The sequence below is a fragment of the Amblyomma mixtum genome, chromosome 3 (genome assembly GCF_055824585.1).
Source record: "Amblyomma mixtum isolate Tamu chromosome 3, ASM5582458v1, whole genome shotgun sequence".
Classification (NCBI taxonomy): domain Eukaryota; kingdom Metazoa; phylum Arthropoda; class Arachnida; order Ixodida; family Ixodidae; genus Amblyomma; species Amblyomma mixtum.
The window spans coordinates 384,241,175-384,268,279 of NC_143014.1; the positions used below are offsets into that span (position 1 = coordinate 384,241,175).

The 27,105-nt window shown below is 48.7% G+C and overlaps 1 pseudogene; it reads right to left on the reverse strand.

Annotated features, from left to right (window-relative positions):
* Window positions 1–734: 734 nt before the first annotated feature.
* LOC149357069 (uncharacterized) overlaps window positions 735–27,105 on the reverse strand; it is a 70,011-nt pseudogene continuing 43,640 nt past the window's right edge.

The window sequence follows — 27,105 nt, forward strand, 5'->3', positions numbered from 1 at the left end:
TGGCTTGAGCAATGGCTGTTTCTTCTCCAACCATGTGTGTGCTGAGTGCGTCTAGTGCCCCAGTTATGAGTGTACCACATTCCATGGTGACCATAGCTACCATCTTGTCAGCCGAAGAATCTGCTGCACCAACATATACCACAGAGGTACCTTTAAGGAAGCGTTTGCCTAATCATTGGGCTCTCTCTGCACGACGTTCAGCGTGGAAATCTGGGTGCATCTTCCGAGGTAGCGGAGGAATGACCAGAAGCTCGCGTATATGTTTGGGAAGGTCAGTTGTTGGTTCGCCTTGTCGTTTGTACGTTGTGCCTAGTGTGGACAGAATGTTTCTGCTAGTTGGTGTGGCCGTCAGTCGTTCGTACTGCGAGACGGTTACCGCTTCAATAATCTCACTTAGGGTGTTATGAAGACCGAGACCTAACACTTTCTCTGTCGCTGTGAGCATAGGTAGCCCAACTGCCTCTTTGACGCATTTTCTGATTATGGCCCCTTCCTCTTTTTCAGCTGACTTGAGATGTAGGTAAGGGCATACGTAAGTGATGCGGCTGATCACAAAGGCTTGTACTAAACGGAGAGTATTGCTTTCACTCTAGCCTGAGTGGCGGTTACTAATGCGGCGAATGAGTTACCGGCGAGAGCCGAAACGCAGAAAAGTCCGCACAAACAGGCAAAAAGGGATAGGATAGAAAACTTTTAATGTCCAACAGACAGAGGGTAGCCAGAGGGCTACCCGCCTAGACGACGGCCGAAAGGTCTTGACTCTCGGCGGCGGCTTCGGCCAGTCGGACGAGTTGTAACTGAGTCGCCGGGTCGGAGCTCAGTAGTAAGGTCGCCCATTGATCTTTTGTGTTTATACCTTGTCCCTCCCGGGGGGCATGGGGACATTCCCATAGTATGTGGTCCAACGTGGCCCTAAGTTCACAGTTTGCGCATTTGTCTGAAAATTGCCCTGGGTACATAAGACTCCAAAGGTCTGGGTTTGGAAAGGTGTAAGTTCGTAACCGGCGCCAGTTGATGGTTTGGTATCTGGACAAGGATCTATCCGCCGGAGGAAGTCTAGCTCGTTGCAAACGATAGTGCTGTGTAATTTTTCTGTAGGTCACCATGCGATCCCTGTCTGTAAAGACCACCTTACTCGGGTCCGCCCGGAAGGAAAAGCCTCGGGCGAACTCCTGGGCCGTCTGATTACGAGGCAGGGATGCATGCGCCGGTGTCCAGACTAGTGCAATTTTCCTGTCTATTACATGACGGCTTAGAATTGCATTCGTTAGAGGGGAGACCCGGCCCGTGCTCAAATTTAGAATGGCAACTTTGGAGTCACTGATTATGTACCTCGCTTTTGTGCCTACAAAGGCCAGTGCTATGGCACCTTCCTCTGCAGTCTCTGGGTTACCCGAGAGTATGGAGGCACTTATTTTGTGGAGTTGTTTATTATTGACGACCGCGACGGTCATTGTGTTCTTACCTACTCAGCGCCATCCACGTAGACCACGTCCTCGTCTTTGTAGGAGCGGAAGCGTTTGTCTAGCGCCTCTGCCCGCTTGGCCCGGCGCACTGAGTGATGAATAGGATGCATATTTCTGGGTAATGGGGGTACAACTATATTAAGGCGGAAGCCTTTAATGCCTCATCGTTGTAAGCAGGAGCTGTCGACAGAAATGTCACGCTTTTCAATTGGTCGAAACGGTCGTGACGTCACAGACGCGAATTTCAAAAGGGGCCAATTGTACTTTGGCTACTAACCATGCAACCAATTAAAGGGATCGTATAGTCATGCTCCAAGTAAGTTCCACTGAGTTTAGTTAATTGCTTACTTAACCAGTTAGTCTAATTAACCCTTCTAGTCAGACCAGATAAATAAATAAAACCGAGTAAGAAATTCGCCGAGCTTGGGAATCGAACCCCGGTCTCCGGAGTGCGAGTCGAGCACGCTACCACTCCGCCATGCCAGCTCGATGGATTGGAATGAACAAAGGTGTGTCTAGTGAATACGGTGTCTTCGTTCACTCCCATCTTCCTCTCTTCCCGTAACGGCGAGGTTTAGGTGTCCACCGAGATATGAGAGACAGATACATTTCTTTTCCTCAAAAACCAATTTAGCGACGAGCAACGCGTATTTGTCCGCGTTTCAGATTGGTCCAAATTGTCGTGACGTCACCGCGCACGAATTTTGACGGGTGTTCACCGAAATATGGGACACAGTTACTGCGCAACTTCCTTTCCTCAAAATAGCCGCCGCGGTGGCTCAGTGGCTATGGTGCTCGGCTGCTGTCCCAAAAGACGCGGGTTCGATCCCGGCCGCGGCGGCTGGAATTTCTATGGAGGAGAAATTCTAGAGGCCCGTGTACTGTGCGATGTCAGTGCACGTTAAAGAACCCCAGGTGGTCGAAATTTCCGGAGCCCTTCACTACGGCGTCTCTCATAGCCTCAGTCGCTTTGGGACGTTAAACCCCATAAACCAAACCAAACCTTTCCTGAAATACAATTTTCGACTAGTCTCTACTGAGATATGTGAGACAGTTATGCGTAATTTCCTTTCCTCAAATACAATTTTCATTTTCTTCATTACGGCCCCTCTTTCTTCTTTCACTCACTCTTGCTCCCTTCCAGTACGGTGCGGATCAGGTGTCCACCGAGATGACAGAGAATTACAGCCCCATTTCCTTTCCTCAAAAAGCGTTGCGTTCAAAGGGCAACGCATCGCGCCGAACGGGTGGTGGCGTTCCTTGGACTCCATGGCAGCACTACAACACGCTGTTGCGTTCCACTCCTAAAGGCGAAGCTTAAGCGTCATTAATTGGCAGTTAATTAATGCACCAACAGAATGTGAAATGAACAATCGCGTAGCAGAATGCAGCACTCAGGCTATCACCTTTCACAACTTTAGCCGCTAAAGTTCCTCGTAATTTTTTGTCCCGAATTTCTTCGAGCATGTCAAGTTTGGCGGTTGTTCTGTTATCTCGGCTCAGATTGAGTTTTTCTAAAATGGCCATACCGGTTGTGGTCCCGGCTAAGCGTTCGAGTTGGCCCGTTCTTACTGCTTCCGTAATTTCCTCCAGGGTATTATGCATGCCTAGCTCTAGGAGGCGGTGATTGGATGTACGGATGAGCAATCCCAGAGCTTGTTTCGTGCACCGTCTGATAAGTCTATTTATCTTTTCCTTTTCCGAAACTTCAAGATCAAGGAAGGGGGCAGCATACGAGATACGGCTGACTACGAGCGCCTGTACCAGCCGTAGGAGATTCTGCTCTTTCATGCCCTGTCTCCTGTTGGCAATCCGCTGTATGAGTCGCATCGTTTGTTGCGCGCAGTTTTCCATCTTAGTTATTGCATCACCGTTATACCCGTTGCTTAGTATAATCATTCCTAAAATTCTGATTTTTTCAACATGAGGAATCTCCGCCCCTTGAGTTTGTAATTTGATGTTAGGGATGGTTCTAGTTTGTCTTTGATGCAAAGGTCGATAAAAAAGAAGTTCAGACTTCTGCGGCGAGCATTGCAAGCCCCTACGGCTTACATAGTTTTCTACCTCATTTATGGCCTTCTGAAGCGTACTTTCGATGTGCGCGTTGTGTCTACGGGTCATCTACATGGTGATGTCGTCCGCATACATGCAGAAATTCAAGCCATCTATCCCCTCGAGCCTCTTCGGGAGCCGTATCATGGCCACGTTGAAGAGAGGAGGGGAAAGTACCGAACCCCTAGGGGTGCCTATGCTGCCTAATTGAATGTTTTGAGACTGACTTTCACCAAAATGGATCCGCGCTATCCTGCCCGAAAGGAAATTGGCAATGTTGTTGTATGCTCGCTCCCCGACGTTTAAAAGAGCCAGGTTTTCCAGTATCGCCTCGTGTTTTACATTATCAAAAGCTTTAGTGAAGTCAAGTCCCACTATTACTTTCGCATCGAGCGAGTTAGTGTCTAATATGTCATGTTTGAGCGGTATCATGACATCTTGCGTGGACAAATTCGACCTAAAACCTGTCATCGAATTGGGGTATAAGTCGTTGTCTTTCATGAAATTGTTTAGTCGCGCTTGTATGGCATGTTCCATCAGTTTTCCAACGCAAGATGTGAGGGATATAGGCCTTAGATTTTCTAGATTGAGCGGTTTCCCTGGCTTAGGTATGAAAATTACCTTAGCGGTTTTCCACTGATTGAGAATCTCACCCTTCTCCCAGCATTATTGCATGAAATTAGTCAGCGCTGTTATAGATATATCATCTAGGTTTCTAAGCATTTTGTTGGTTACACCATCGAGTCCGGGGGCTGATTTGGTTTTCAGTTTTAGTATTTCTGCTTGAACCTCGAATTCGTGAATAGGGGCGTCTAGTTCACTGTTGGATTTACCCTCATAGCGCGGTAAGGAAGTTTTGATGGCGAAGCCTATATATGGACAACGAATTGCATCGAGGAGTTCCTGCTCCGAACCTTAAAATTTATAACCTAATTTGTGTAAATTTTGTCGCTGTGTTAATTGTCTACCTTCTGGATCGAGGAGGTGCCGAAGGAGGTTCCATGTTTTGGCAAGGCCGATATTGCCCTCAAGCTGGTCACACATTGTTTCCCAGTTCTGATCGCAGAGTCTAAGTGCATATGCCTCAATCTATTTGTTGTGGCGCGCTAGGCGTTTTCTGAGATTGCGATTCCACTTTTGTCTCTTTAATCGCTTTTTCATACTAGCTTTGGCCTCCCACATATGAAGAAGGCGGCTGTCTAGTACTTCAAGTTCCGCGTTGTCGTCGAGCTTTTTAGTCGCATCCTTAGCATCCCTGCGGAGTTCCTCCGCCCATTGTTCTATGTGTGTGATTTCTGCCTTTCTCCCGTTCTGTCAAAAAGGGACTAGCCGATGCGTCCGACGGCGTTATCCGAGCTTCAAAGATGAAATCCAGGCGAGAGCGGTGTTGACCGTCGCTGAATTCAGCGGTGGGCATGGGTCAAGCGAGGAGCGTTCGCGCGAGCGTCCGATCCACGCCACGTCCAGCCGGACTCCCTAGGTTACCTGGAACAAAATTTCTTGTCTCTATATTCCTTTACCTACAACGTTACAAATCACTTGTTCGTTCTAAACCTGAGAATGCGGCCTCAGTACGGCACCCTGGTTGATTTTCTGGTGAGCTACGAACCTAATAAGAATCGGCCTGCTCGTTACATTCTCAACTGCTGTCATCGTACCACCAGCACCCCTAATATGAACACTAATTTGTGCCTTCCTCTATTGTAGTTACGTAACCAAATTCTGCGGCAACGATTGCTCCATAAAATATACTGCCAGAAAAAAACATTACGATATTTTGATTCAGCGGCTCAGCACTCCAGAACCAACGAGCCCTGGTGACAAGAGCCCGGGCCGCCGAGGAGGCCACAGAGGCCACATACCACCGCTACGATGCGCGGTCGAAGATGAACACGTGGACCAAGTTCCATGCCATCTGGCAACTGTCGAACGAGTAAACCTTGCCGTTGATGCGTACAGCCATGCGGGTGACATGCTCTGGAACGCCGTTTAGCCGCACCGTCCACATCCTGCAGAGACACCTGCTTCTGTAAGAAACAAGGCCCGGTCATTCCAGCGATGGCGGTGGCATCATGCGGCTTTTTTCTGAAGCAGCGATATGGTGATCTGTAATCGTGGCGCGTGCAGACTTTGTGCGTCGACGGGTGACTATTTCCGTTGGATTTTTGAATATGTTTGTCATTTTATGTCACTCACACGAATGAATGTTCGAAAAAGAGCATCTACTCTTGCAGTTACCAAGATTAAAACGCTAAAAGCCGTTATAAAGTGCGCATAAGTGGTCAGGAGGGCTCTTCTGCCATTACGGGTTTGTTTCAGAGCGAATTGCTTTTTTGACGTCACATGATATGTGCTTAACGCTTTCCAATCGAGAATTTTGTTTAGTTGATCGGTCTTGCCAGTCGCATTGATAGGGATTTAATATCTGGCGGATTTAAAAAAAAACGTGAAATATATATTGCTTAATGCTTAAATGCTGCGCTACTTTTTTCTTTCGTTGCGCGCATGTTTTATTGCCGCCTTGTCGTCTAGCAGGTGCTTGGTATAGGTGTCATGCAGATCTGGTCTATTCATATCGCGAGCAACAACCACTTTGTTCAACCTTGCCGCGATTGTGGAAATGTGGTGTGAATCGTTGGCATTTCGCCTTTTCATTTCCTGTTGTGGTAAGAAATGCCTAAGGGGCCTGAATACCTGCAGCTGTTTCTGGTGAAATATAAACTTGTGATTTGGTCACTGTGCCTTCTATATATACCTCTATATACGTGCATTTGAGGAAAGGAAGTGGCGCAGTATCTGTCTCACATATCTCGGTGGAAGCCCCAACCGCACCGTGAGGAAATGAAGGAAGTCGGGAGTGAAAGATGAAAGAGAGAACGAGGGGCCGTAATGGAGGCCTCCGGATTAATTTCGACCAACCGAGGATCTTTAACGTGCATTTACATCGCACAGCACACGGGCTCCATTTGTGTTTTCCCCTCATCGAAGCGCAGGCCGCAGCTCGCATTGCACAACTTACGGAGCAGGCTGCGGCATATGCCGCCCAGCTCACAGACACGAATTGGATAGAACGCTGCAACTCGGCAGCGCGTCAGATGAGCTCGAAGGGGACTTGGCGTCTCTTACGCAGCCTCATCGACCCTTCTCAAACGAAAGGGGAGACGCAAAAACAGCTCCGGCGGGCTCTGCACGGAGACCAAGGTACGACGGCGCACCTTGCGGACACTTTGCGCGACAGGTATCTCTGCCGCACAAATGACCCGGTTGGGCCCTAGTACACGTACTCCGGCAAGCCAAATCAGGATTTAGACGCCCCTTTTGAGTTGCATGACCTTAAGGCGGCCCTGGATAAAATGCGTCGAGGTGGGGCACCCGGTCGGGATCGCATAACAGTGAAACTGTTGGCTAACCTCTCCGACTCTGCATACCTCCACTTGCTACAATACATAAATAATCAGATCTGGGATAGGTGTCCACTCCCACTCGAATGGAAAACATCGCTTGTAACGTTCATCCCCAAAGCAGGTAAGGAAGTGACTATGGACAACTTGAGACCCATCTCATTGACCTCGTGTGTGGGAAAACTCATGCAGACGATGGTTCGGGATCGCCTCTCTCCATACATGGAGGGTAAGGGCCTCTTTGCAAACACTATGTTCGGGTTCCGCCCGCACATGTCTGCACAGGATGTCCTACTCGAACTACACAGCAACATACTACGACCCCCAGCCATGCAACAAAACGACAAGCCAATTCTCGCCCTCGATCTGAAGGGGGCGTTTGACAATGTTAAACATGCCACCATACTCTCTAACTTGAACACCACTAACTGCGGGGCGAAGGCCTTCGCCTAGGTCAGAGACTTCCTCTCTGCGCGTCAGGCACTCCTCCGGATCGAGGACGAGGAATACGGCCCGTACTCTATGATTACACGAGGTACACCACAGGGGGCGGTGTTATCGCCGCTCCTTTTCAACATCGCCATGATGCACCTGCCCGGCCGACTGGCTCAGGTGGAGCGCATAAAACACGCACTCTACGCAGACGATATTACAATCTTGACCACCGAGGGGAGCCTTGGGGAGATGGAGGACCGCCTCCAGCAGGCCGCCTCCATAGTCGATGCATATGCTGCCGACTGTGGTCTCCAATGTGCTCCCGCCAAATCAGAGCTTCCACACATCAGGACAAACCACAAGGACAACACGTCTCTACACATATCTCTGTCGGGCGGTCCCATCAGAGAAGTTGCAGAGCTCCGGATTCTGGGTCTTTTCATCAATAACAAACTTAAGCCGGACTCTACTATAGCAAAACTCAAGAGCATAGGTGAACAGGTAGGGCGCATGATCCACCGTGTTTCCAACAAGGGGGGTGGTCTGCGGGGCAGGGACGCGCTACGGCTCGCCCATGCCTTCGCGACCAGCCGGATCCTCTACGCCGTGCCGTACCTACGCACCACCAAACAACAAGACGAGCGCATTGACGCCATCATCAGGAAGGCAACAAAGCGAGCATTGGACCTCCCGGTGGCTACCTCCAACGCCAAACTGAAGGCGTAGGGAGGGGTAAACTCCTATCAGGAGTCGCGGGAGGCCCACCTCGTGAACCAATATACGCGGCTATCGCAGACGGTTCCTGGGCGCCGCCTGCTAAACCGCTTACACATCCAACACACATGCATACCGAAGGGGACGGAGAACATCCCGGTGCTGTGGCGCCACATGATCTTGGTCGCTCCGCTCCCTCGTAACATGGACATGGCTTCACATGAAGGCAGACGACAAGCGCGGGTTCGCACGCTTGAGAGGCAGTATGGATATAAAGAGGGCGTCTACTACGTGGACATCACAGGGCCGTCGCCCACGGGACTCTTCACGGCTGCCGTAGTCCACCGGGGAATGAATGTCGATGGCCTATCTTTTCGGGCCCCAAATTCAACGCGAGCGGAGGAAGTCGCAATAGCTCTCGCTGCCGCCGATCCAAAATCGAGAACAGTTATCACGGACTCTCGCCGGGCCTGTGAACATTATCTTGCAGGCGAAATATCCCCTCTTGCCTCCCAAATTCTAAGACGCGCTCCCGCCGATCCAACTCGCACAAAAGTGATCTGGGCTCTTGGCCACCAGGGTCTACGAGGCAATGAGGCCGCTGATGCGGCCGCCCGAGCGCTCACACACCGGGCTCCTCATCCTAGCTCTCCTGGCTCAGAAATTCATAAACCGCTTCTGCGGTTCCGCGAAATCCTAATTCATTATTGCGACAGCCACCGTCTCTACCCAGTACCTGCCAAGGGGCTGAGTAAGGCGGAGGAGCGAACTCTGCGGCGCCTGCAGACAGGAACTCTTCTCTGTCCTGCCATAGCAAAACACTTCGATCCGAACACAGATGGGCGCTGCCCGCACTGTGGAGAGATCTGCGATATCTTTCACATGGTGTGGGCATGCTCTCGGAATCCTCACCTTCCCCCTTCCCCCACCCCCACCCGAGAGGCATGGGAGACTGCCCTCCTCAACTGCTCCACGCTGGAGTTTCAAAGGGCTCTAGTAAAGCGGGCGCGAGACGGGGCCTCGTCGTGCGGTGTCCCGGACTAAGGATACCGACCATGTAGCAGGGTTTCTTGACCCTCAAACTCTCTTTTCACCACCACCACCGCGGCTGGGTTCGAACCCGGTTACTCCTGCTGAGTAGCCGAGCATGCTAACCTCTGAGCCACCGCGGCGGGTATCTATCGGTTATGGGAAACGTGTTGCGAGCGGAGCGCGGCGGGTGGAAGTTGTTAAAGAGGCGATTTGCAACGGACAGCGCGAAAGTGTGTTGCAGACACGAGACGCGATCGTCGGTTGCGGCGATAGCATCGCGCCCTCGTGCAGTGGCCGGCGAAGCTGACCTGTTTGCTCCACCGCGGGTTTGAAACGCCCTCGTGGCAATATTAATCTACTGAACTCATACGCAGTAACGGTGTCTGATAAATTACGTTGGTTTTACGCTTCCCGTACTGTGGGAACTGGCAGTGTAATAGACGCTTTATTTGCAAACACCGCTCGCCTCTCTTTTTTGAACTACCGGGAATAATTTCTTTAGTTCTTGACCAGCAGGAAGAAGAACGTTAACACTGCATCTGACTGCCTGCTATCGGCTTGATGGCGCTGTTTTAACGCGACAGCGTTAAAGGCCCCGGTGTCCTCGTCGGCGTTGTGAGCGAGAAATCGTGGCCATGGCTCTGGCAGGTGGTTCCCAGAGGGCGACCTAGGAGGCGGATGGGCCACCTAGGTCACGTGTCCTTGTTGCGTCATCAAAACCTGCCCACCGGATAGTGAGCAAACTGCACACTGTGGCAGTTAAATAAATAATTGGCAGCTCGGAAATAGCAACCTGGGCCCACAAGGCCCATCGGTTAACCACTGCACCAGTGCGAGAGGAGGGGTATGAGGACTCCCAAGGATTTATCCGTGTAAAATAGTCAATGGCCTCCATAATCGGGAATTAACCCATCATGATATAGCGTGGTACTCTTACGGGGGAGCTTAAGTGTCCCCTCTAATTTTATTTTATTTTACGCGGCAGCATTAAAGGTCCCGTTCGGCCGGCAACCCATCGTCAGGATCGTTGACACAATGGAAAATCCTGATTGGTCGAGAAGGTAGTGCAGTAGGAAAGCAATTTTGCTTATATGAAAAAGAAAATGTGGTCTGTCGAAATCGAAACCGCCACTGAGGAACGTGCGTTAAGTGGGATATATACACGCATTGTACGAGTACCACGAACCCCCCAGCAGGCAAATTACATTAGAGGACCACACAGGTAATGAGGGTCACTAAATATCGTCACTAAATAATGTGTACGATGATGTGCAACAAAACAGTGTATGATTTGAACAAGTGTGTCGACGTGTGCAAAACGGTGCGCCAGGGGACCCCCTAGCGACCATATGGACCCTTGAACGCTATCACATCGTACTCTTACAGGGAACTGAAGCTTCCCACTTTTTTCTTGTCAAGTAAGAATCTTTAATCACGTCGAAATCGCTATCCTGTATTAAAACTAATGAAGCAATTACCACGAGTAACGGGAATTGCAGCGTCAGATTGGCTTGCCCGCAGAGCTGAGGACTCGCGTCTACGTCACTCTGCACAGATGTTGGGGGCGCAAGCATTTTTGTACCTCGGGACGTGAGCGATCTTGTCGTGTAGCGCGTTTGATGTCGCCTTTCCTCGCGCGTTGATCTCCGTTTCCAACGGCCGCACGTTCGCGGGCTTTGGCCTCCTGATGTCAAGCGTCCCAAGCCCGTACCTGCCTCCTGGCTGCATCTACGGCTGTCTAATGGGGGTGTTCGCATTTCTTTGTGATATCAGCTGCACGTCTATAGAGGTCTTCGCCGACTTTGCGCTTTCCTTCGCAATCTTACGAACACCTTAAATCTTGTGTGTACGCAGGGCCTACAGTTCTGTGCCTTATGAAGCAATTCCACAAGGCGTTTGCAGTCAAGAGGCTAAATATTCCTAGCGCTTCAGGATATCACATCGAACGATGTACTAGTCTGTAGCGAAGAAAAATGTGTCTCGAAGTCAAACACGCCTGCGCCACCCAGTACATGGTGCCCTTCCTGCCCTCCTCGTGTTCCCCTTTCCCCGCAAACCTTCTTACTCGGTTTCCCTCTCTCTTCGTAGCGTAAGCCCAGGAACAGATGCTATATCGTCACAACAGCAAAGGGTGCGTTAAAAGCTTTCTCACTGAAATCAACACAGGCTTGCGGAAAAAAGAAAGAAAAACGCTTACCAAACCTCTTCTTACCTATTGCTTGCGCGACAGCAGGGAGGAAAAACTAACGCCCGCTTTCATTTCTGAGAAGATTGGTTACCACTGCATGATGTGGACTGTGCGGCTGTACCGGGTTTCAGAACTCGTAAGACGACATGACTGTCTCCACCAAAGGGAAGGTCTACTCGTTCGACCCCTTCTACAACTGCCGCGATGACAGCGATGAAATCTTAGGCAGCCGATTCGGCATATGCATTTCTCACCCCGCAACGTGCATGTGGGGTGTGCTGCTGACGGAGTTGCACTCCCAAGGCGGGCCCATTAGCTGCATCGACCGCAGCATTGCCGCCTACGGCCACTGCGTCTACATGTGAAGGAGCTCCTCGGAAATAAGGTCACGAATTAGCGGCTCATACCGGCTGTATACCCTCGCTATGAAATTGGGCCGCCCGGAAATGTGCGGCCAAATGCAGACACTGAGCATCTCCTCTGCTTGTGTGCTGTGTCAACGGATGAACATCTTTGATTTCTTGGACCCGGAATCGTCACACCGTGTATATTATCTTGACCTTGAGAACCTGACGTGGCATAGCGGACCGACCAGTGCAGAGGCCCCGGCTAGCCGCGGCTTTCACACGGCGTCCGCAGTCGGAACACGAATGCGTGTTTGGGGTGGCCAGGCGTTCAACATAGAGGTTGAAGGCCTCGCTGAAAGAAGACTCTGTTAGCCTACGATAGCGCCCACTCCAAATTAGTAAAACGAGGAATAGTTTCTCTTTGCATTAGGTCGGCTCCAGAAAAACCTTGTCCACAAAAGATAAGTGAAAGCTTCCAGTATCAGATCGGAAGAGTTATGTAAGCAGGTTACCCATCGCAACTGGTCACCAGCGTGTCTGAAAGCCTCCTTCAAAAAATGAAGAAACCGGGCTACAAGCGTGACATTGGAAACAAACCTGTGCAGGTCATACCTTACCTGCATGGGTTTTCGCACAATTTGAAAAAAAAAAATGGCTTCCAGGCACGGAGTGCAGCTTATTTTTTCAGCCCCCTGCAAACTGGCAAGTTTATGTCCGATGGTATCAGGAAAGCGGGTCCAAAAGGCCTGTACTCTCAAACATCAAACAGTGTTCACAAAATGCACCACTACTGTCGTATACGATATCCCTTTGACGTGTGGCAGAGTGTATGTGGGGCAAACGGGACAGTGTTTCAATGAGCGTGCTCGGCAGCACAATTTGACCTTAATAAGCAAGACGGGAAGCAACCTAGCTATACATTGTAGCAGGTGTAAAGATTGTTGTCCGAAATTTCACGAGACCAGGTTTCTAGCCAGGGCAAAAGAAAAAATAGAAAAAGAAGTAATTGAGGCTTTTTATATTCATCAAAGAAAAGACAACTGCGTTAGCACACCTTCTGTTCTCCTCACCAGAAACGAACTAGCTTTTTTGGACGCTTTCGTTTAGATGCCCTTTGGAAAGTCAGCTTGCTTCATTCAATCAGTGTTATTGTTGTTAAGATCTTAGCGTTGCTTCTTATCCTTATTCATAATCTTCCAACCTGCGCTGTCATTCACACTGCCAAGTGTTATCAACCCTGTTTTTGGTAATAGCGACCCCCCTATGACTTGCTGTGCTGTTATCACTCGTCCATCACCGCATTTGTTTTTAGTTTTTTGGCTATGTTCACGCACCCTCATGCAGCTCAGCGGCTATAAAAGAGCGCCTGGTTACCTTTTCCTGTTATTAAAGTTGGAGGTTCCGCCTGTTTCCTGTTCTATGTTTCCTTCCTGTTTCGTCTTTTTTTGGTGTACGACATTCTTTCAAAACATAGAGGTCAACGACTTTTCAACTATTACTGTTAGCCTCCATCTGTGTTGAGAGGTGTTTAGCTCACCGCGAGTAATATCCTATCAATATTTAGAACTTCGAACACAAATTTACCCTCGGCGCAGTAGCGTAACAAATTTTGGCTATTTCGGCGGGTTACTTGTAATGGATCTGTTACTTTGCCTGCGGGCTTTTCGAAAGCGCTCTTATTTTAGCGCGGTGTGAGCAAAGTTTACAAGAGAATAAAGGAAACGATAACTCACGCGATCAAATGCCCTTGCCAGGCCGATTTGTGCCAGTGTAGTTGTTCGTGAGCGCCACTGCAATACTTCAACACCTTACGCATTCGTTTTAAATTACGCAACATGTTTGAAGAGGTCCAATCAAAGCAGGCATTGCAAGCTGTAGCCAATTTGAGACAGCGGAAGCGAAAATCTTACAAACAAGGTGAGAAAACGTGAGAGCTTCGTAGCTATCTGCGAATCGCAGTTTTTGCAGTTCATGAGTGTCTGGTATTAAGAGATTAGGACTTCTATCAAATGAATGCAGCAAAAATCGAACATCAATACTGGCCTCAAAATTTCGAATAGGACAAGTGATAAAACAGATTCAAATGTCTTGTAAAATTTTGCTGGGAGACTTGCAGGCCCCGGGGTTTTAGAAAGCGGCAATCGACCAAATTCACCCTCTACTTCACCCAAGGTTAAAGAACCACTTATTATCGTGCACACATTTTCAAGAGGCACCATTATCATAGAAGCAAAGCGCGCTATTTGAGAATCAGGCAACGGTATCATCAGGGTAATGAGATACTATTACGCCCCTGAGCGCTCTGCGTAAATAACATGAACAATGGTATGAAGATGTAGTAACCAAAAAACAACCAGCGTAAAGGTGAACGGCGAGGGAACAAGACATGCTATGTCAACAAAGTTGCCAGAATGGAAAACAACAGCTAATAAGAGTACACGCAAAGGTGTGGGAATCAAACATAACATGCCAAAGTAGATAGAGGAAATGAAAACAACAAGCAACCGGAGTGCAGGCGATTGGGAAAGAATAAAACATGATATACGGGATGTGAAAATGGAAACAAGCATGACGAGAGGGTAACAACAAAAAGCACGTGGATCGGTGAAAAGAAGAAACACGGTAAAGGAATAAAAACATGGCCTGAAATGGTTACAGACAAGCAAGGCGAAAACAGCGCCGAAAAGTAGCGAAAACGTTTACAATCGGCTTGCCAGAAAAGCGATTTCTTTCGGCAGGAGCGAAATAGACGGCGTGCCGACACACTTGTCACTGGGTTTAGTACTGTCAAACGCTTCTGCCACCAACCTTTCGTTATTGTGTTTAGTTAACAAAAGGTCATGTTTTCAAATACAGGTATGCAAGGAACCTTTTCTTACCCTCACCCTTACCTTCAAATCGCTTACAACGGTGTCATAGATGGCCTCCTGGATTATTCTGTATTTGCAGCCTGTGTTCCCATGCCCCTTCACTAAAACATATACCACTCTGTCGAATGTAGAGCTGTCGGAATATAGGGTAACTTTCTGCGCAACTCTTGAAACACACTTGCGAACTTCTTATCGTGCTTCTTGGAACACTGTGGTCTATTCTTCTTTACATTAATCGTCAGACGGGCACATACTGCCAAGTTTACAGAGGAGAGAGAAAACAATCTTCACCGGTTGAAAGCTCGCTACTTTTTTTATGTTACGTTAAACGCGATGAATGTAGGGCATAAGATACACCGCTTCTTTCTTCGCAGTCTCTTCCTGCTTGGCAGCGCAACAGAAGCGCTGCAGTTGCTGATTGTATTTTTTTTCTTTTTTATGATCAAAAGAATTTTTCCAGGGCGTTGCTGGCCATGTTTTCGTTTTCTATTCTGGTTTTACCTTTCGCCCATGCAAATGCTTTATGCTGTTACCTTTCGCCCATGCAAATGCTTTATGCTGTTACCTTTCGCCCATGCAAATGCTTTATGCTGTTACCTTTCGCCCATGCAAATGCTTTATGCTGTTACCTTTCCATCATGCTTGCTTTTACTTTCACCTATCATCTAATGTTTCAATCCTCCATCATCGCCTCTTTACTCCGGTTGATCGTTGTTTCCCATTCGGCCATCCACTGAGGCTATCACGTTTTATCCTCTCATCTTCCCTTTGCTGTTGATGGTGATGAATTTTCACGGCGCAAGGTAATGTGTGGCTAAAGCGTGTCATGGCACAGAGTGACTTTGTCTATTCAAGATGGTGTCACGTACAGACACATTTCCCGAACATTCCACCCCAACCATCGTGGGATGGCTCGTTGCCCTATTGAAAATATTGAGCGTGAATTCTGCGTGCCTATCTTTGCGTGTTTATTGCCACGCAAAATGTGACGATTGAGCGAGGTCGCAGAACGCGAGACACATTTCACATAATTTGCGCAAGCCGAACAAGCTCGCAAACGCGAGACATCTCTCACATAAAGTGCGCAAGCCGCGTAAGGCTCGTACAGCAGGAGACATCCTCGCGTAATATGCGCAAGCCGGGTGAGGCTTCCAGAATGTCCGAGAGCCAAGGGCGACTCCCAGAATGTTCAAGAGCCGAGTCTGGCTCACAGAGCACTAGACAGTGTCAAATGGAGTTACCATCATGATAGCGATAATACCTTGCATGGCTGCAAGGCTCCTACATCACTGCTCAACACGTTACGCCAATGCCCTACCTTAAGGCCTCCTCATCTGTCTGTCACTGCCTCATTCAGCATGCATGTTGTGAGATAACAAGCTTTGCAGAAACGGTGCTTCGTGGGATGGCTCTCATGTGTGTAGCATGCTTGCAAAAGGACATAGATAAGGTCACCTTAACTGGCTTTATTAATGCCACATCCCTCATGATGGGTGCCACACAGTGGCTAAACAATTTCTTAAGTTTCTCCAAATCCAGCAGGTTGGCGTCTTGATACAGGTTCTCACTATGCAGCACCTGCAAAAAGGTAGCAGTATATGCAAAAAAATTCAGTTCATCTGTTTTCTGGAAATTCCAGAAAAGGGCACAAGTACTTCTTCCAGTAATGAACTAATGATGATTTCGAAAAGTTTCAGGTTTGAAATACAGACACTGGAAAACCCGACTCAAGAACGCAGACTGCTCAGCATCAAACCTGCACAAAATCTAATAACCGTGTCACACATGCATTTTGAAGGCTTTCAAATGGCTATCAGCTCAGTGGCACTTGAATGCAGCTAAATGGGCATTTCCAATAGCCACAGAGTCCCTAGAACAGTGTGGACATCTATCAAGATTTTCAAGGCTTTTCAGTGGTAGAAATTTGCACTCAGACATGGAGCACTCGCAACTTACACTAAGGAATAAAATCAAAGCAATTTAATCGCTGAAAGAATACTGAACATGAAATGTACAACTTATTTCACTGAAAAAAAAGTAGGCTGGCCACAAAACACTGCAGCAAGCGTATTATCACTGTTGCCAATAGCACAAAAACAATGAATACCACCTTTTCAAAACTGCGTGAGTGCTACAACAGCTTCCCAGCAAAATTATCAACTGTGACAGTGGCGCCACAGCAGTTTGGTGCGAGATGATGAAATATCTCTACGGCGATCAAGTATTCTGGGTAGCAGCGGCATAACTGCCGAGTTGAAGTGCAAATCTCAAAGCTCAATCTCCCACCTTAACTGTTATCTTTAAATACATATTTAAATTCATTGCAGCGTGCTGCAGAAGTAGGTGGTCAGATCATTCGAGAGGATACCTGCAAGCTATCTCAGGAGACGAAAGATCTGATGAAGAAACGCCAAAGCATGAGGACGTTTAATTTCAGAGATAGAATAGGACTAGGAGAGCTATCGAAGTTATTTATAAGTGCAAGGTAGCCAACATAAGAAAATTTAACATGGAGAAAACCTAGCATGCTCTAAAGTATGGAGGTAGCCTAAAATCAGTTAAGAGAAAACTAATCACTGGTAAAAACCAGATTTATGCGCTAAAAGACAAAGAGGGCAATGTCATAAGCAATATGGATAAGATAGTTAAAGTAGCCGAAGAGTTCTACACAAATCTCTACAGTAGTGAATGTAATGAGAACGTTACAGAGAGAGGCAGTAGAGCACAGCAATGGGACATCCCGCCAGTAACGATGGAGGAAGTAAAGAAAGCCTCAGGAGCAATGCAAAGGGGTAAAGCAGCTGGTGAGGATCAGGTAACAGCAGATTTGTTGAAGGATGGAGGAGAGATTATGCTAGAGAAACTAGCCACCTTGCATACGCTTGCCTCGTGCCCACGAGCGTATCAGGAGCTTGAAAGAATGCGAACATTATTTTAATTCATAAGAAAGAAGATGTCAAGGACTTGAAGATTTACAGACCGATCGGCTTACTATCCATTGTCTACAAGGTATTTACTAAGGTAATCACTAATAGACTCTAGACAACCTTGAAATTCAATCAATCAAATGATCTGGCAGGCTTTCATAAAGGATACTCAACAAGAGACCACATTCATGCAATCAATTAGGGAATAAAGAAATGGGCAGAATACAACCAACCCCAATATATAGCCTTGATTGACTACCAGACAGCAATTGACTCGGTGGAACCACAGCTGTCATGCAGGCATTGTGGAATCAGGGTGTAGAAGAGTGTTATGTGAAAATATTGGAAGATATTTATAATGACTGCACAGCTACCATAGTTCTTCATAAGGTCAGCAATAAAATTCCAATAAGGCAAGGTGTCAGGCAGGGAGACATGATTTCACCAATGCTATTCACCGCCTCTTTACACGAGGTGTTCCGGGGCCTCAAATGGGAACAGTTGGGGAGAAGAGTTACAGGAGAATACCTAAGTAATTTGAGATTCCCTGATGGCATTGCCTGGCTAAGCCACTCAGGATATGAACTGCAAAGCATGATGAATGAGTTAGACAGGCAGAGCAGAATTGTGGGGCTAGAAATGAACATGCCGAAAACCAAAGTAATGCTCAACAGTCTAGCAAGGGAACAGCAGTTCACAATTGGTAGCGAGGTGCTAGAAGTAGTAAGAGGATATGTATACTTAGGGCAGGTAGTGACCGCTGATCCGGATCATGAGAGGGAAATAACTAGAAAAATAAGAACGGGATGGAGCGCATATGGCAGGTTCTCTCAGATCGTGAAAGCCAGTTTGCCAATATCCCCCAAGAGAAAAGTCTAACACAGCTGTATCTTACTGGTACTCACCTATGGGGGAGAAATGTGGAGGCTAACAATGAGCGTTCAGCTTAATTCAAGGACAACGCAGCGAGCTATGGAAAGAAAAATGATAGGTGTAACGTTAAGAGACCGGAAGCGGGCGGAGTGGTGAGGGAAAAACGCGGGTTAATGAAATCCTATTTGAAATCAAGAGGTAGAAATGGGCTCGGGCAGGGAATGTAAGGCGAAGGAAAGACAACTGCTGGTCCTTGAGGGTAACAGAGTGGATTCCATGAGAAAGTAAATGTAGCAGGGGGCAAAAGAAAATTAGGTGGGCGGATGAGATTAAGAAGTTTGCGGGGATACGGTGGCCACAATTGGCAGAGGACAGGGTTAATTGGAGAGACATGGGAGAGGCCTTTGCCCTGCAGTGGGTGTAGTCAGGCTGATTACGATGAATTTTAACTAATGTATACAGCACTCTTGCATTACAGTTATATGTGTCTGGCCTGCTACAGCCTAGAAATCTTCCATTACAAAATAGGGAAGTGGATAGCAAAACTACAGCACAAAAGTGGCTATGAAAACAGATATGGCACATCTGCAGGTAGTAGTCCTGGAAAGTGCATGTTTTTCAGTCAGAGCCAATAACACACTAGATTCACAGATGCCATCTCTCGTGTACGTCAACAGGCTATCACAGAAGCTCAGACCAGGAAGACTATCAAGAAGGAATAGCACCCAGAGATGAGGGGCAAGGGAAGTATGCAGCATGAGCAATGAATGACTGAACACTGAATTTACTGCCAGAAACCTCATTGCAATCGTAATTGCAATTGTAATCATGTAGGAAGGTTGATGCTTGCATTGCGCATGACACTGTTTTTAGCTGAGCGGTCGGGAGCTTGGCAGTTCCTTGCATCTGCTAGACATGGTGCCGAAAAACAAAGGCAGCATTGGAAACATTCCCCTGTCCAGATGGACAAGTTACAATGACCCACAAGATTGTGGAGATGAGGCAGCTAGGTATGCAAGTTCTAGTCCCTTAATATTGGGCTGATGCAACAGCTGGCCTGGACAAAGTACACCTGCCTTCAAACCGTAATGTGCGAAATTTATTGGTGCACTATATAATTTGGACAATCTAAATTAGGCTATGAAATCAAAAATTTTCACTAATACTGCCTTCCATTTACATTCATTTACTTTGATAGCACCGTTATCTTCAATCATGTAGCAAAGAAATGAGAAAAAACACAACCGAGCACAGTTTACATTTGTTAAGCTGTGCTTGACATTTTGCTTTTTTCAATTACTAATGCCTGTCTTCCATTGGTCAATGAGTGGGCAAAGGTGCTCAAGCTTATTAGGGGCCAAAAGGCCCTCACAACGTTGCACCTGGCTCCAGCATTCTTTAAAGAATGAGATAACTGGTGTATGTACAGAATGATCGCAATCCTATGTCACTTTTCTTCCAATGGACGCATTTCCTGATAGCTATTTTTGGCAAGGCTTTTGCATACAGAGGTTAAAACAGATGCCAAAACACCAGCACCTTGAAGGCCGGCTACAAGTCACAAAAACCTTTCATTTACAAAATATGTACATGAAGGCAACAGAGCTGCAGAGGCAACACATGTTATCCTAGCAGTAGCTGCAGTACAAGCACCACTACTGTCAAAAATCTAAAAAAGTTGTACTGCTGTTTTTTGCCCACCTGTCTCACTGTTGCATTCGTGAGTATATTTGGCGTGTCAAAATTTCTGGCGGTTATCAGCCAGGCTTCATTTTTTTCGTATGTTCTAACATTTGCAAGCACGAGCTTTGTAAAAAAATCTAAAGGACAAAGAAATGTGATCATGGTTAAAGAATGCAGTGCGAAAAGACAAAAAACAAACGAAGAAATGGACACCCGCCAGTCCTGTCCACTTTTTCATTTGTCCTTGTTTTTTCACACTGCATTCTTTAACCATGATCACTAACCAACAAGTCCAAACAGCCACTTTAGTTGAAAAGAAATGTGGCCTTTCAATTGTGGTCATTCCATACTTACACAAGCTATATTATTCTGTAAGAACTCTACTGCTATATACGAGGTCGAAGTGCCTTTCTGATGCCTACTCAGCTTATTGAGCACTTTTGGCCACTTTTAACAAATGAAAGATGGGAGCATGTAAGCGAAACGAGTGCAATGTCGAGCACGCTGCGACTTGTACAGATAGTGCTATTGGTGCTCTGTATCTAACGTCTACTTGAAGTTGGATAACCAGAACAGCTGCTGAATCAGCCAGACATGAAAGGTGTACAAACTTAGTTCGAGGAACACTGGCCTCACGTCTCGCTGCTGATTGTAAGACATTCCTCTATATTCCGAGTTTTCTAACACCACCATCATTTTTTGGCACCGTGACCATATCATACAAATCATACAAGAATGTGAGACCTACTGCATACCTAAATAAAATATGTGTGTAAGCCAAGCATCAGCCGTTCTATGCAATAAGAAGTCTAAGTGAAAAAGATTCGGTGTAAATTAGAGAAAGCCTTGCCATTATTTGTACTTCTGCTTCTATGACTGCTTGCTGGATTTTTTTCTTTAGTTGGAAGCATTCTTCCATCCCTTATCTCTATACACTATTCCTCTGCCAAATGACTGAGTAACCCAAATAGCAATTCCTAAGTAGGGAGGGGGCCTTCCACAGTGACCACACAGGGGCCTTCAAGTTCTTGCAGCAATCAAACATCCCTTTGTAACACTGGCCTTCAATGCACCACTATACGTTTGTGGCAGGCCAAATACTTACCACAGAGAAATCCAACCCTGCCATTATGAAAACAACCTAGTAATGTAACCATAAGCGTACCTGGCCAGCATGATCAGCATGGCAAGGCGCACAGCTTGTGTGCAGCTCCTAAAATGAAAGCAAATTCACATGATTAATTGCAATTTCCAAAAATAAATTCTTGAAAAATCATGTTTTTACACCACTCAGCCTCAAGCCTGCCTTATTGCTCCTGCAGCAATGAGGCAAATCTGAGCATAGCTTGGGGTGAGCTGGTGGTATCACATTACGCACCTCACACTACGTGCATGAATCCATTTGTATGATTGAATTTCAGAATGGCGAAAAAGACACACACACAGGAAAAAATGGTGGGTGGATGAGATTAAGAAGTTTGTGGGGATACAGTGGCCGCAAGTGGCAAAGGACAGGGTTAATTGGAGAGACATGGGAGAGGTTTTGCCCTGCAGTGGGTGTAGTCAGGCTGCTGCTGCTGCTGCTGCTGCTGATGATGATGATGATGACAGCCTGAGCACACCTACAAAGTCAAACTGAGCTCGACCCAGCAGCACTTTACTGTGTTGAAAGAGAACAGGTACAATTGAATTACTGCATTACCTTGTTATTATCATTAAAAAGTGCAGGGCTCTAAGGACTTCCTAATTTACATCGAAACGAATGGGTTACAGTGAACTTTCACGGATCACACTAACAGGCACTGAAATTCCAACAGAGCTGCCCAAGAGAATATTAGACAGCCGCGCTAGCCTTCTTTTGCGCTATGCTACCTGATACCAGATTAAAATTGCAGAGCCATTTTCTCATACTCTAGCACTGGGATACGTTATGCCCCAGACTGATGCAGCTGTCTTACTAAATGCAGAGAAGCTTTCAGTGTGGGTCATGTGTGCTGTGGCGTGAACACATGCACAGGATCACCTGCTACCATTCAAGTCCTCTTTGTACACAAATGCAGGTGCAATAGAAAACCCACATCACAAATTTGGCTAGTCTGGTCGGCCAAGCATGGGCCAGCTGATAGCACAAAGCAGCAGGTGCGACACATACCATCATCATCAGCCTGACTAGGCCCACTGCAGGGCAAAGGACTCACATATGTCTCCACATTAACCCTGTCCTTTGCTAGGTGTGGCCACCATATCCCCGCAAACTTCTTAATCTCATCCGCCCATCTAACTTTCTGCCGCCCCCTGCTATGCTTGCATTCTTTTGGAATCCACTCCATTACCCTTAAGGACCAGCGGTTATGTTGTCTTCCCATTACAAGCCCCGCCCAGGCCCATTTCTTCCTCTTAATTTCAAGTAGCATGTCATTAACCCGCGTTTGTTCCCACACCCACTCTGCCCCCTTTTGGTCTCTTAATGTTAGACTTATCATTTTTCTTTCCATAGCTCACTTTGCTGCCCTTATCGTTTGGCACGTGTTTTTTTCTTTGTAATAAGGCAAAAAGTATTATACACGGATTACCACATGGCATCCTCTTATGACCGCTAAATAATTTATAATCAAATTTCTTTCTCCTGCTGTATTTGTTTCGGTTTCGACAGCTGAATGATGACTGTGACGTCAAAGCGAGGTTATTGGTCACGTGACGCATGAAAAACTGCAATACAATTGGTACTTCTGGCTCTTAAGGAATGCTGGCGTCAGCGCTGTAGCGAATTAAAATGATGAAGCAGCGATTATAAGTGCGGTTTTTCCACGCCTCACGTGACCTATAACCTCTCTTTGATGTCATAGCCATAGTCAAATTGTTCACCGAAACAGGATGGCAGAAAAAGTTGATTATAAAATATTTAGCGGTCTCACGCGAACACCAGATGGTGATTCATGCATAGTAGTGTCTTCCGCATCATTATAGAGAAGAAAACCTACCACCAAGATTAGGTATCTATACTCTTTTAAGCTGAACTCTTTTAATTAGCCTCCACGTTTCTGTCCCAAAAGTGAGAAACATGCAGGCTAAAGAAAAGATTTCAGCTCAAGTACCAAAGTGGCTCTAATCACACGATGAAGCGTGTGGGAATCCTGGCTTTCCGCCGTTGCCTTTGCGCGGCTGTGCCGGCTTCCTGCGTTGTTTCTCCTCTTTCCCTTGCTCCCGCCTCAGGCGGTGGAGAGGCGGCTGGGTGACTAATCACTGTCATTTGGCCACAGCTCCGCCCCGGCTCCCCAACGGCCTTTGCCATTGGCGCCTTTTGGCGGGAATCCGGGACCCGCTACGGGCGGCCGCGCACGGCGCGACCGTCCGAGCGGGGCCCAGAGAGAGAGATCCCTCCGAGACAGCGTAAGGTGCGTACGTTACTGTTTGTCCGTGCCGGCTTTGCCGCTCGGACCAGTGCTTACTCGAGCTCGCCCGCACGTGTCCTCTGACCTGCAGCGGCTCGAGCCTGTCACTCGGGGTCCAGCGACCTCAGACAGGCGTACCTTGCGTTGATATTCCACTCTCTCTCGTAACCGGCCCAACGGTCGACACGAGAGAGAGATCACAGCACTGCCGCGGGGACATTCTCCTGCAGCGGCGTGCTAGCGGCGCACATTGCTCGAGTCGCTTCGTGCGCGCAGCGGAGCCCTGCTCCTCGCGCGCCCCCGGGACGGGGTGACGATTGAGTGTGTGTGTACTGCTGAAGGACGACGTGAATAAACGTCTCCTTTGTGAACTTGGAGGCCTATTTCTTTGCGGCGAATCGCTCTCCTCCCAGCGGAGGTTGAGTGCGCCGCATCGGTGTCCCAGTGGTGTGTGGTGACGGCTGATCGGGGACCTTGGCTCGCGCGAAGCTCGAACCCGCGGTGGGTGGTGGCCTGTGTCCACGTAGAAACCCACAACTGGCGCCCAACGTGCTAAGTCATTGGCGCTTACGCCTTTGATGGCACATTAGCCGAGCAGGTCGCCTTGCCGATCACGCTTGCGCACCATGTCTACCACCCCCAGCGGGGCACTCGGCAGCTACATGTCGGCTCCCTACGGAGTTGTAGCGTCGTTTGATCCGCTGGCTGCTGTTCCTTCGAATAGCTAGACACCGTGGTTGGCCGCGGCCCCCATTGGGGTTTACTGCGGCACAACCCAAAATGTCGACCACGCGGCTCCCATTGGAGCTGTACCGGGAGCACCCTGCGGTGCATCCGCTGGTCACATGCCTCAGCTGTGCAAGCTTTCCGTCCAGTGCGAAAGCAGTTCGTGTCACGCTGCCGCAACCGGCAGTTTCGAACAGCAGCAGCCGTGCCCCGCGAGCAGTCAATTCTGCTCTGGGAACGGCGAGGCGCTGGCCCGGTTCCCTGTGGAAACCACGCCGCTCATCGAACTAGGAGCCTTGCCTCCCTCGTTCGTGCAGCCCGCCCAAGCCTCCACTGAGGCAGGGGTGCAGTGCGCTCAGTTGGCTGATGCTTCTCCGCGAGCCTGCGGGTCGGCTGGCGCGCTGGGCTCTCCTGATACAGCATTACGACTTTTCCGTGCAGTGTCGAAAGGGGAGCACAAACGTGGTAGCTGACGCGCTATCCCGTGCCCCACTCGCCAGCGGCGCCTTGACGCCTGAAGGCGGAGGGGGCGAAACAGCGGACGAGCCGCCGGGCGGCAAGGAGGGGGAACCCGCAAACGGGTTAACCCATTCCGCTAACCAGGTGAGCAGCGCTTCGCAAAGCGGACGAGAGGCAAAGCTCTTCGTGAGCGCCTCGGAGGTGCCGACGCGAACGGAAATTTTGGCTGCAAACCTGAGTGGGGACGAGACCATGCTCCCCTCTGGGATGACTGGAATCGTTTTCAGCCGTAAGAGCTACTGAAAGCCCAGCAAAATGACCCCTTTTGTCGCGAGGTGAGCGACGGTCTCAGGGAGACGGAGCGCCGTGGCGCTACTTGTATTGTAGCGGGCGCAGGGGGGCAGAAGCCAGCGTGTGTCGCGGCGAACCCCGGGGAGTCATATTTGCTGGACCATGACGGGCTCGTGCTGAAGTACATAGCCACCGATGACGAGTCCATCGACCCGTTCTAGGTGGTTATCCCCAAAAGTCTAACCCCCGTATTCACAAACCACACTTGCCCTTATCTTTAGCGCCCCTTCACTTTTCTGCTCCTTAACGCGTTTCAGAAACAGACCTTACCCTTAACGGTCCCCTTTAGCCCAACTTAAAATTCAAGTAAAGGGAGCCATTTAAGGTGCCAACCCAGGCACCTTAAACCGCTCCTTACCACAATTCAACATGGCGGCGTGCTACGATGACGACTTCAGTGATGCTGAATTCCAATGGCAGATCGAGACCGCTCCGTCGGATCGCATACGGAGCGCGTCGGAGCGCGTAGATTTGCCACCTCCCATTTTGCGATTGGAATGCCAGTGCTCCCTCGGGAGCGCGATGCCAGCGCCGCAGCGGCGAGCCGCGGAAACTAGGCGCGCCGCCGGAGCGGACGCCCTGCTAGCTTCGTGTTCGAGTGCGACAGGAGTTGCGCGAGGCGCGATCTCCGCGTTGACAGACGCCGTCTCGGCGAAACAAAAAGGAGGTAGTACGAAGGCCGTAATGTAAAACCAAAACCAAAGCGTATGTACAGGATGGTCCACTCTCCGTGAACACGCGAGTATGCGGCCGCGGTCTTCGGAGAGCCAGTGAGTCTGTCCCTACCGTTCACGAAAGAAGTGGCGGACGAAGCGCAGGCAAGTTGCTCGCTGCTCGATATTCCAGCCTTGCGACTGCGAGACGCAAGCCCCTGAACCAATCAGCGAGACAGTCGAGCTTTCGGCAACGACGCCGCCCGCGGACACGCCGAGCGACGAACTGCGCTGCCCCCCGGCAAACGTTTCTCCCTGGCTGCCGTAGTCGTCGCTAAGCCTAACTGTTTTTCATCGATGCCGCAGCTGAGGGCGCTTCGGAATTGGTCAGCGTCCGGAGACCTTGTAAACGTGTCCCAGCCGACAGTTTCCCGGATTGTAACTCGATTGTCGAACATGATTGTCGAACCGACGTCGAGAAGCAAACACTCGCAAAAGAGGCGGGCGACGTGAAATCAACAAGCACATTATTGTGACGGCTACACTACAGGGTGGCCTGCAAAAGAAGAAAAAATTTCAAAATTGGAAAATTGTTTGCCTAAAATCTCTGATGCTTACTTGCAAGCGTGCTAGGAGAAATTTTTATTCACTTTTTGTCGTAGGAATAAATTATACGTGTATCTCCAGATGATTCCAACATAAAAACGCGAGTAGCCTCGCTCCCATATCACCAACATTTTCGGATAGGAGCCCCTTTTCGTAAGGCGCCCTTAAAATCGCGTAAGGTTGGTTTTTGAGGCTGACTTCAGCCTTATCTTACGTTTCAACTTAGGCCGTCCTTGCCGAAGGCCCACTTAACGCTTTAAGGAAAGGAACATTTGTGAATACGGGGGTAAGAGGCGCACTTTTGCGATTCTCTCATGACGAACCACTGGCCGGTCATCTGAGTGACTCCAGAGTTTTTGCAAAACTGAGTCAATCGGTGACGTGGCCCGGCATGAAGCGTGACATTATCCGCTATTGCCGTTCCTGCCATGTCTGTCAAGCGGTGAAGTCACGGGGTGGCAAGCCGCCTGGAATGATGAAACCGATTGACAGTGTGCGTCCGTGGCAGATGGCCACCTGCGATTTGATGGGGCCTTTCCCCAGGAGCAAGCAGGGGTTCATTGACCTGAAGGCCTACGCGTCACGGTCTGATGAGCTTGCGCCGGTACCCATTGGTATCAAAGGCAAGTGTAAAGGCACAACTGGTGCTGCGGAACGCAAGCGTACGGAGCACCGGTACAATCTGAGGCGACGGTCACCTGTGTGATTGATGCCGGACGGCGGACTTTTCCGCAACCGAAGGCACGCAGCCTCCGCTAGCTGGCGAGCTTTCTTGTCAGGCCCTACCCAGGTGAAGCACGGTGTGTTTTTTTCTTCTGTTGTTGTTTTGGCAGCATGCTCAGTTCCAGCCTTGTGTGTTTTTCAGTTTATTTATTTGTTTGCTTGAGTCAGTTTCTAGCCACTTTCGTTTCCCGCTTGCTCGTCTGTTTT